Source organism: Arachis duranensis, chromosome 1, assembly GCF_000817695.3.
Source record: "Arachis duranensis cultivar V14167 chromosome 1, aradu.V14167.gnm2.J7QH, whole genome shotgun sequence".
In the NCBI taxonomy this organism is placed as follows: domain Eukaryota; kingdom Viridiplantae; phylum Streptophyta; class Magnoliopsida; order Fabales; family Fabaceae; genus Arachis; species Arachis duranensis.
Window position 1 is genome coordinate 19,780,629 of NC_029772.3, and position 12,091 is coordinate 19,792,719.

Sequence of the window (12,091 nt, forward strand, 5' to 3'; positions counted from 1 at the left end):
CTATCATATATTGCTGGAAAGCCCAGGATGTCTACTTTCCAACGCCGTTGAGAGCGCGCCAATTGGGCTTCTGTAGCTCCAGAAAATCCACTTCGAGTGCAGGGAGATCAGAATCCAACAGCATCTGCAGTCCTTTTTGGTCTCTGAATCAGATTTTTGCTCAGGTCCCTCAATTTCAGCCAGAAAATACCTGAAATCACAGAAAAACACACAAACTCATAGTAAAGTCCAGAAAAGTGAATTTTAACTAAAAACTAATAAATATATACTAAAAACTAACTAGATCATACTAAAAACATACTAAAAACAATGCCAAAAAGCGTATAAATTATCCGCTCATCATCTATTCAATCACGTTTGTTTCTATTCTAAGATACTCACTCGTATTTCAACATGGAGAATGTGATGATCCGTGACACTCATCATCATTCCCCAACTTATGAATGCGTGCCTGACAACCACTTCTGTTCTACATGAGCTCAACGTAGTCATTGGGCGACAGCTTGAGTGCGTATCTCTTGGGTTTCTAATCCACGAGTTTGACCTGCATCTCCTGACAACAAAGCACTCAAACTCGTGAGATCAGAACCTTCATGGTAGAGGCTAGAACCAATTGGCAGCATTCCTGAGATCCAGAAAGTCTAAACCTTGTATGTGGTATTCTGAGTAGGATCTGAGATGGGATGACTGTGACGAGCTTCAAACTCGCGAATGTTGGGCGCAGTGACAGTGTGCAAAAGGATAAATGTATCCTATTCCGACACAAGTAGAACCGATAGATGATTAGCCATGCGGAAACCCGTAGAGGACATGTTTTCACTGAGAGGACGGATGGTATCTATTGACAACGGTGATCCACCAACATACAGACTGCCATGGAAGGGACATGCATTTTTGGAAGAAGAAGACAGTAGGAAAGCAGAAATTCATAAGACAAAGCAACTCCAAAACCTCAACCTGCTCTCTATTAATGAATAACAAGTACCATTCTTTTCATGCTCTTTTACTTTTCACAAACAAAATCCTTTTTATTATTAATCTCCTAACTAAGGGTTACAAGATAACCATAGCTTGCTTCAAGCCGACAATCTCCGTGGGACGACCCTTACTCACGTAAGGTATTACTTGGACGACTCAGTGCACTTGCTCGTTAGTTGTACGGAGTTATGAAAAGTGTGATTTATAATTCCGTGCACCACTCCTCTTCAGTCTTAGAATAAACAAGAATGTCATCAATAAAGACAATAATAAACTTGTCCAGATACGGTCGAAAAATCCTGTTCATATAATCTATAAATACTGCTGGGGCATTGGTTAACCCGAAAGACATCAATGTATACTCATAATGACCATAACGGGTTCTGAAAGCAGTCTTTGGAATATCCTCGTCTCTAACCCTTATCTGATGATAACCAGATCACAGGTCAATCTTAGAAAACACACCGGCACCCTGTAACTGATCCATTAGATCATCGATTCTAGGCAACGGATATTTATTCTTTACAGTGATCTTATTCAACCGCCGATAATCGACACACAACCGCATACTCCCATCTTTCTTCTTTACCAGTAACACTGGCGCTCCCCACGGAGAAATACTTGGTCGGATAAAATGCTTACCCAACAAATCTTCCAGCTGAGCTTTCAATTCAGCCATTTCTAAAGGTGACATCCTATAAGGAGTAATCGAAATCGGACTGGCTCCAGGCACCAACTCAATTGCGAATTCAACTTCCCGGTTAGGTGGAAATTCATTAATATCATCCGGAAACACATATAAAAATTCACGTACAACCAGAATCTGCTCTAAACTCTGATCATCACCTAATACTCCTGCAGTTAATAACATAATGCACTGACATTCAGTTCCAGAACAGTTTACTATCATAGAATTCAAATAGTAACTATTCACCAGAACCGGTGCTTCTGACCCTTCTGGCATAAACTGTACTGACTTCTCAGAACAATCAAGCAAAATATGATTCTTGGATAACCAATCCAATCGCAAGATGAGATCAAGACCAATCATAGGCAAACAAATCAAATCATGCACAAATTCACGCTGTTGTACTCGAAAGGGAACTTGTGGACATCCTATCCTAGTCACTATAGTTTCATGAGTAGCATTATATACTTTCAAATCATAACCTAAAACCACCTTTTCAAATGCAATAAATGAATGAGTTGCTCCATAATCAAATAAAGCGTTTAAGATTTTACCAGCTATTTCACAATTACCTCTAATCAGTGTCTCAGATCCCTCAGCACCTACTGTAGAAGTGTTGTATACTCTCCCCGACTGCTGCACCCTACCAGTCTCATACTTCTTCTTCTCCGGGTAATTAGTGGCCATATGCCCGGGCTGTCCACAGGAATAGCATACTCCAAGTCCTAACCTGCACGGAACTCCAGGGTGATACTTTCCGCACCTCTGACAGTTCAGATCCTACTGTGGCTGCTTCCCAAACCTTCTTCCCTGGTTGACATTAATATTCGGCCTTCTGTAATTACCCTGACCCTGAATCTGCTGGGGAACAAAGCCTCCACGCTTGAAATTCCTACCTCTCGAAGCAAAATTTCTCCCTAAAGATCTCTGAAAAGGCACCCTCAAACTGCCTTTCTCTGCTGCCGCCTTCCTCACACAATCTTTAGCCACCCTACTCTTATTCACCAATTTATAAAACACTCTGATCTCCATTGGGGGCAATGAAGCTCAGAATATCGCCCCGAAGACCTCCCTCATATTTAATACACTTCCATTCAGTAAAATCTTTAGGCCCACCTTGACAGATACGAGAAAAGTGACATAACTCCTCACATCTACTAGTATACTCAGCAACAGTCATTTGTCCCTACTTTAACTGCATCAATTCAAGTTCCTTGGTATTTCTGGCTGGATTAGGAAAATATTTCTTATAGAATTCTGTTCAAAAAACCTCCCAATGAATCGCAGCACCATCATGCTGCAGGATACGTCGGGTTCCCTGCCACCAATACTGAGCTTCGCCTTGTAACTAATAAGTTCCAAATTCAACCCATTGCTCTTCAGGAAGCTGTTGGGCCTGCAATACCCGTTCCATAGCCTGAATCTAATTATCTGCATCAGTGGAATGTGAGGTTCCCCTGAAGGTCGGAGGGCGAACTTTCAGAAATGTAGCAAGACTCATAGGACCATCCTCATCATTATTGTTCCTATGATTACCCTCGTTTATCTGATTACCCAATGCCTCGGCTGTCGCCTGCATAGTTGCACCCATATTTTCCAGGGTAGTCATAAAGTCTACTGGATCAGTCCTTGTAGGGGCAGGAGTAACGGTGCCAGTCCTACCTCTACCTCGCCCGCGACCGCGTCCGCGAGTCGACATCTGGTCCCTATACGCACCAAACAACTGATATTAAGTTGATCAGTCTCAATATTGCAAGTCTAATGCTTTAAGTTCCAAATGCATGCTCACAAATGTTTATCCCATATATATCAATCTGATATCCTAATAACACATAAACACATATACAGAGAATACACAGAAGTACAATCAGTCTGTCTTTCAAGCTCTATAAAAACGAACTACTCTGATACCATAATGTAACACCCTACCACACAGAGCTTTATGCTTAAGTCGTAAAATAGAGATGGTGTAGTATTACGATCTCTAAAATAAAATGTATATATATAATAGCAGAAGAATTATAATATGCTAGGAGCCTTGAAGAATAGAGGAAATAAAAATTGTGAAAGAAAAGTGCAACGCTCGACAAATGAGTTAACTTGCATGCTAAGAAAGCTACAGCTTTCAAGTGTAAAGTAACCCAAAATAGGAACAGATAGTCAAAGATACAAAAAAAGAGCTCCTGACTCAGCTTGCAAAGTCAAGACTGGCCGGAGAATATACACACATATATACATATATATACATATCCAAAACCCAAATGTACATAAACAAAATCCTACCTCTCCATACACCTCTAGGAGGATCAAAAAGAATAAGTTATATGGAGAGAAAGCTAAGTACATATATATACATCATAGCATAGCAAACTAACTCAGTAACCACTCCGCTTCAAGAGTCCAGACGCCTAACGAGATGCCTCTCAACCTGCATCTGAAAAACAACAACATAGTATGGAATGAGAACCGAAGGTTCTTAGTATGGTAAAGGTGCCACACACATAATATATAAGGTTTTGGGAATGCCAGAGGAAATCCTAGAATGCCGACACTCAGATTATAGAGCTTAAAGTATTAAACAGAAGCCATAAAAGGTGGTTTTCTAAGAGTACCTAAACCTAACTTAGCTTAATCATACATCTAAGGCTCATACTGCCATTCCTCCAAACCTCCAACACCATCATGCATTTTACAGACATTTAAATAGATAAAGGCAAGAACAAGATGGTTACAAATACTGCAGGTAAACATTTAATATGGCAAGTACATTTAGGCACACCCACTTAAAGCACAAGCAAGTAATTCAAGTAATATGCATATGATGCATGCCTGTCCTATGGCTGATGAGGCTCATCTTTCGGTTATCCAGTAAACCCGATAAGCCTGAATTGTACTTAGACTGTCCCTCGACGTGCATCCCCAAGAGTCTATGCATAGATTTTTCTCAAATAATCAATATTGCTCAATTGGGGTAACATTCCCGGGAATTTAGATAGTGCCCGGTCACACATACGTCGTAGGGTCAACAGAGTATCAAGTTTTCAACCTGGTACACGTGGTGGCAAGCCATGGCACTTAATCTAGGGAAACTCGTATCTCAGATCATTCAAATTCATGAGCCATATAAATAATTCAATTATAATTCATCAACATCCTCATCATTCTCAATCGCATCTCCTTCATCATCATACATCAATCATATTCAATTCTTATCCTTCATTATCACACCTCCCATTCCGTCCATCAATAGTTCCAATTCAAAACATAATTTATTCTTTTCTAAATGAATCAAATTTAAGACATGCTCATTTTCTTAATAACTCAAAATCAAACCATATAACCTTTGAATCTAAATCTTTTTAAATAATCATATAAACAAAATCTCTAATTTTTATAAAATTTTGGCAGCATCTCCTCTAAAACTCGGACTTTGTCACCCCTTTCGGGTCCAAACCTACATTCTTTCCAATTCAACATACCCTTTCTCATCATCATAACAATCACCATAATAAATCTACCTCAAATCAACAATTATACTCATACAATATTCAAATCCAACAACCAAAATTCAACTAAGAATCATAGTTCACAAATCCTAGGCTTTTAACACAAAATACCTCATTATCACAACAACCTCCACAATAGTTATACCTCAAATCAATAATTCACCAAATCACCAGTTAATCAACAAGCACCAAACCAACCATGTTCATCAACAGGATACTAAGTATTAAATATACACATGTAATCCAACTTATCCTATGGTCATCTAGCTTAAGTTTTCACAGAACATTATATATTAAATGCAAGAAACCTAAACCATACCTTAGCCGATTTTCAAGTATTATTCCAAGACAATTTTTCTAAAAGAACACAGTCCTCAAAACCTCAACTAATTCGCTTCCTCCAAGTTCCAGTATTCACAATTTCAAGCTCCAATTATTTATTTTCAACCTAATACACATTCTAACACATGTATATCCAATTTAATACTCAAAACCCAAATTTAATGAAATTAAAATAAAATTATCGTATCCTCACCTTATCCAAGCTTCACATAAGCAAGAGTGAAAGTTTTTCTCAAGCTAATTGGATCCTAAAACATCAAAATTTAAAGAAATTCAACTTTCCCATTCAAAATTCAAAAATTGGTGGAAAAGGGGGCTGAGAGTGATTAAATAAGTTGCCAATGAAATTGTTCCAGTAGAAATATAGAGCTCGACGCGGTGGACATGTGGCTACAAACGGTGCGGCAATCGGAGCTCGGACGTAGAAGTTACGGGAGTTGGAAGTTAACGTAAGGGTTTCGGGAGCATTCTCTCTTCCCTGGAAGCATTTCACGCTGCTGCAGGTGAAATGAAGAAGAAAGGGGATTTCGGGCTCTTTTAAATGTGTTGGTCCGGTTGGACCGATAGTCTGGTTCGGATTCAGTTCAACCGGTTTAGCCTGTTCGGTCTAATTTTGGACCGTTTTCTTCAAAATTAGTGTCAAAATTCTCATTTTGATGAGATCTATTCTAATTTGATATAAGATTCACGTTTCTAATCTTCCTTATTAAAAACTAATTTATTGACTAATTATCTTCTAATTTAATCAGGGTTTACAACAGTCGCCATCACTGGAGTTTTGGTCACCGCTGTTGTTTGAGGTGGCTGCCGAGGCTACTGCTAAACCAATTCAGAGACCGTTGTTGTTTCGTTTTTTTATTACAGTAAGTATCTCTATATCAAAAACATCGTGTTAGTGTTCTGTTACGAGTTATTAAGGTTTTCGCGATATTAATATTTTAGGATTTAGTAACCGAGGTTTATGTTGCGATTAAGGTTGTTTCTGCTGTTGCCGAAGTGAGTGGAGCTGTGGTTTCTGGTTGTTTATGGGTTCGACTTTTCGAAGTAGGGTGTTTCTAAAAACTCAATTTTATAAATTGAAATTGTTATAAATCGATATTGATGTGAGAAATACACATTTTAGTGATTGTATAAATCTTATGGATTGTTTGGATGTTTGGATGAAAATGGCTGTTGTTTGAAATTGAATTATTGATTGATTTTGTTAAACTGGTGGTTGCTAGATAGGTTTTATTGAAGTTTTGAAAATGATTGGAATTATTGAAAAATGATTGATTTTGGAATCAGCTTGATTTTGAACTGATTTGGTTTTGAACCCGTTGGAATATGGTTGAGGAATGGTTTGGTTGGGACCCAAAAATGGTGGCAAAGTGCAAGTTTTAGAGGAGGTGCTGTCAAAATTTCTATAAAATTTGATGCTTTATTCGAAATATTATTTAGAAAATTGTGGATTTAAGAATTATGTTAGTTGATTTTGAATTGGTTAATAAAATAATGAATTATGCTTGAGTTTGATTTATTAAGGAAAGTATTATATCTTGAGTACAAATTATTTAAGAAAAGAATTGTGTTTTAAGGTTGATTTAAATATGAAAAGACTTATATTTTGGAGTTTGATTAAAGAAGTACCTTTGGAGGAGTTTTAATGGATTTAAAAGAAATTGAACTTTGATTGATTAATTTCATTTTGTGACGTTTTGAGGAAAATTTTAAAGTATTTTTTAAATTTTGATTTAGTAAAACTAAACAAATTTCGAATCTCTGGGAATGTTTCAGATTTAAGAATGAAACTGAAATTGATTTTGGGTTTAAATAATTTAGTTTTGAAATTGGTTCGGAACTTTTGGCTTACATGCTTTGGTTTTGGTTTAAACTCCATTTTAATTAATTCAAATTAAGCAAATATGATTTCAAGGATTTTTAAAGAATTTAAGAAATGAGGTAGGTGATTCTCCCCTAATATCTTGAGACTCTGCCGTCAAGTTTAATTAATAACTCCTGATTTAAAGTACTTAAGTGACTATTTTAAGAACGAATTATTTTTTTGGTTGGTTTGGGAAAATTTTTAATTGAGTATAAATGAGTATTATAAAAGAGAAATGATTTTGGTTTCAAAGTAAAGTGATTTAAGGAAAAAGTGATCGGCATGAATAATGATGTAACTTGATGTGGATTGTTGAGGAATTGCGGGAATGATGATGAATGAATGATATGAAATTATTACTTAGCTTATGCACTTCCAGTTATCTGAGATGATGATGCATGAATGATATGAAATTATTTCTTGGCTTGTGCATTTCTAGTTATCTGAGATACGAGTTTTTCTGGGTAGATGCAGTGGCTAGCCACCACTCGCTCTAAGTTGAGACTCAATACTCTATTGATCCTACGTCGCAAGATGTGGCCGGACACTTTAACTCCCCGAAAATTCCCCCAATGAGCTGAATTTAATAATGATTGAGAAAATGCTATGCATAAACTCTTGGGGATGTGCACACAAGGGATTGTCCAAGATTAGCTACTAGACATGTCAGGTTGGCTTTATAACCGACAGATGAGACTCATCAGCCATAGGGCAGACATTCATCATATGCATCTATGTGATATTGTTTGGGTGCACATATTGTAATTGGTTTGCCTATGTGAATAATTCTGTTTAATTGCTAATTGCTATACTTGATGTAACTGCTCTTGATCGTGTTTGAGCCTTATTACTTGTGTTTATGACTGAAATTAGTTGGATTGTGGCGAATTGGATGTTGATTGAGTTGTTTGGGCCTGAGGTTGTGTTTGATTATGTGATTGGCCTGAGATCATACCTGGTTTGTGTTTGAGGTCTAGTTATGTATGAAAAATTAAATTGGTTTAGCATAGACTTAATGAACTTATGTTTGGAACAGGTTGGTCATTCATGTTGTCTAGAGAAAGCTTTTAAAATTTTTATAACTAAGGAAAAAGGTTTTCTAAGTCCCTGGGTAATTAACTGGTTTCTCTTTTGAAAGGGATTTTGGATGTTAAACCTTTGGTTTTCGAAAAGGTACATAAGACGAGCAACGATCATTGTATTTTAAAAATAGTTTTATTTTACGTATCTTATTATAATAATTTTTTGACCCCTTTTGTAAGGACTAGCAAGAATGATGTTCTCAACCCCTACAGACTTTCCTTTTTAGGATATGAGCGAAGAACTCACGAAGAGTTTATTTAGTTTCTGTTTATACGATGTTATGTATATGTTTTAGTTATATATAATTTTTTCCTTGCCTTTGTCCTTGTAATTTTGTAAGTGGGATATGAATTTTTGGGATATACTTTTATGTAAGTTATTACTATGTATGTATATAATCATAAGTATTGTTTTCAGTTTGTATATATGTATATATATTTTACCTTAAAAGATCTTTCTTTACGAGTTATACGGTTTTAAGTTTTAAACATGCTCCTATCTTAGTACTAAATATGTTTAGAGACGTCATAATATCCAAGCTATCAGAGTGGCGTAGTCGGAAGCGTGACATTCTAATAGCAAAGGTGTTACAAAAACCGCTGTTAATAATAAAACATAATCTAGCTACTTCTTTTTCCGCAGCACTGACCGCTGCAATATGTTAATTTTGCAGCGGTCACACCGTAATCGTCGCTGCCACTAAATGCCAAATTAATTGCAACATCACTCTTTTTCGTCGTATCAATTGCTGCTTCATTTTGCTGCGCTTTTTTTAACCGTCGTTATCTGCCAGTTTTATTGTAGTGAATAGATATTCAATTTTTTTTAATTATTTTCATTTTAATGACATCGACAAAAATATAAATAATGAATAATAAAATAATAATTTATAAAGTAAAAGATAAATTTTAAAATAAAATAATATATAAAAGATTAATTAATAAATTATATTCAGAAAAGAACTATTTTAATGATTATTAAAAAATAAAAAATAATATTTTGCTACTAAGACCATTTAATAGTCCAAATGTTGTTGGACTATTTAATCTTTTGACTAAAAATTTACAAACAGTTATGTTTATGTGAAGTTGATAGTTGAAAATTATTAAATAATAATTTAGTTAAATACTTAAATATATTAAATCATCTAATAGTTTCAATAATCAACTCCATAAAAAAATAACTGCATCTGAATTTTTATCTTTAAAATAATGTATTTTTTGAAGCTCCTAATAAAACTCATCGTTTTGGCAAACATAGTTATTATTTATTATCAATAGTTTGTATTTCTAATATCAACGCAGCATTTACTCATTCAGCGAGTCTTTTTCTGCACGCCAGGGAGTGATCTTCTTCCTGGCGTCGGGTTTTTCGGGTCATTGTGTCAGGTCGTTATCTTTTTCTCTTCAATTGGTATTGAACCATGATCTATTTATTGAATAACAGATGAGTCTCTTTTTGAAAATTTTCTTTTAATTTTTTAAGACGAAGTGAACAAGTTGTCAGACTTAAAACTCAAAAATTAAGAGATATTACGCTAAATGACTTAGAAATTAGAGAATGGATTCTTTATTTAGCATATTAAAGACTTCAATGAATGTGATGTTAGCCCTTGATTATTTTTTCCTATTGCCATGAAATAAAGATGGTTAGCCATATATTTGGCTTGCCGAATTTTGATAAAATGATGTATGTATACACGTTTAAATTCTTTGTTTAGCAATGAGGTGATGCTTTGTATGAGTTATTGCTGTCAGATATAGAGATTCATATATCCCTTTTTTATAGTCTTAACATACATTCATTTGTGTTAAATGAATTTTGAAAAAAGATAACGATAAAATTAAGTATATATTGAATAATTTTCGGACAAAAGTGTCATGATGATTTTTATTAGATTCTACTATATATAATAGTCAAATGGAAGAGTTGTAATAGTCATGATTGTTATGTGAATTTAACGTATGATTTAAATGATAACTATGTCTTACATTAAATTTATTTGAACTTTTATATCTGAATTTATCCTGTGTGATATTTATTTTATATCATGTGATTAATTTCCTTACAAGATATGTTATTATTATTATTATTATTAGGGTTAAGTACTAAAATCGACCCTAAGGTATAAGGGGCGAAAATCAAAATCGTCCCCTATCTTTTTTTCTTATTAAAATCATTCTCAATGTTCAAAAACGTTTTAAAATCATCATTTTTACCAATTTTATTTTTTTATTATCAAATTACTCCTAATTAAAAAAATTATAAAATAAAATAAATATAATTATAAAATAAAATAAATAAGAAAGAAAGAAAAGAGAGAAACGTCTACAGGAAACAAAAAGAAAGAAAGAAAAAAACGGTGAGGGCTTGAGAGAGAGAGTGATGGAGAGCTGAGAAGGGAAGAGAGGGAGGCCGTGTCCAGCGCCGCCGCCGCCATGCCCAGCGGCCTTGCTTGTCATCGTCGCCATCAAAGGGAAGAGGGAGAGAGAGTGCCGTCGCGAATCAGAGTTGAGCCGAGAAGAGAAACAGTGCGAGAGAGGGAGCGAGCCACCGAGGGGAGCGTCACCACCGCCAGGGCCGCCGTTGATCCTCGCCCTCACCGCACTCTTCTTCTTCTTCTTCGTCTTCTTCTTCTTTGAATTTTATTTTTGTTGTAGAATTTCTGAATTTTTAGTGAAATTTGTTATGGAATATCTATAATTTAATTTTCTATGATTTGGCTTAAATTTGGAATATTATTGTTGCTGAATTTGTTGATTATTGTTCAAAATAAATTTGTTAATTATTCTGAGTTATGATTTTCTGAGGTGGGAGTAGTGGTGGGTTCTGGTGTTGATGATGATAGTGGGGGTGGTGGTGGGTTCTGGTGTTGATGATTTTAATAACTAAAAAAGGTCGGGAACGATTTTAATTTTCACCCCAGATCTTAGAGATAATTTCAGTACTTAACCTTATTACTGTGTCTTTGCCCCACTATAATTTATATATAGTGCGATAAGAAAACTATTTATTTTTATCATGAAACTTAAAAGAAGATGAATTAACAATTAATTAGCTTAGCAAATGATTAGAAGTTTATTAAGCCAATGAAATAAATCATGACCATTCTATGTTTAATTGGATTGTAATCATTAATATATATTATTTTTTGTAATTCATTAATATATTATTTTGATTTGTAATTTATGGCCATAATTATATTGTTCGACACGATAGTTATTTTCAAAATATTTTCTTCATTAAATAAAACTCAATCAATATTACTGAAGTGGGAAAAATGTTAGTATTTTTTTTAGTGAAATTTTATTGATTCTTGACTTTTATTTTTATGAAATAGATTAAATGTTTAAGTATATATGAAATGATTCCATGATCGATCTACTTTAAGTTTTGAATGTTACTATGTATTATTAAACTTTAATGCTTAATAATTAATGTACATATAATAAGATAGAATAATAGTATAGGATCTTTCATGATCTATTTAAGTTTTTGATGGTTAAAATCTGATGACTATAGGACGAATGTAAAAATTTTAATATTGAGGGTAGAATTTTAGATTTTTTTTTATTTTACAAAAATAATTAGTATATAATTATTAGAGTTAATTTTTTAAAAGATTTGTCA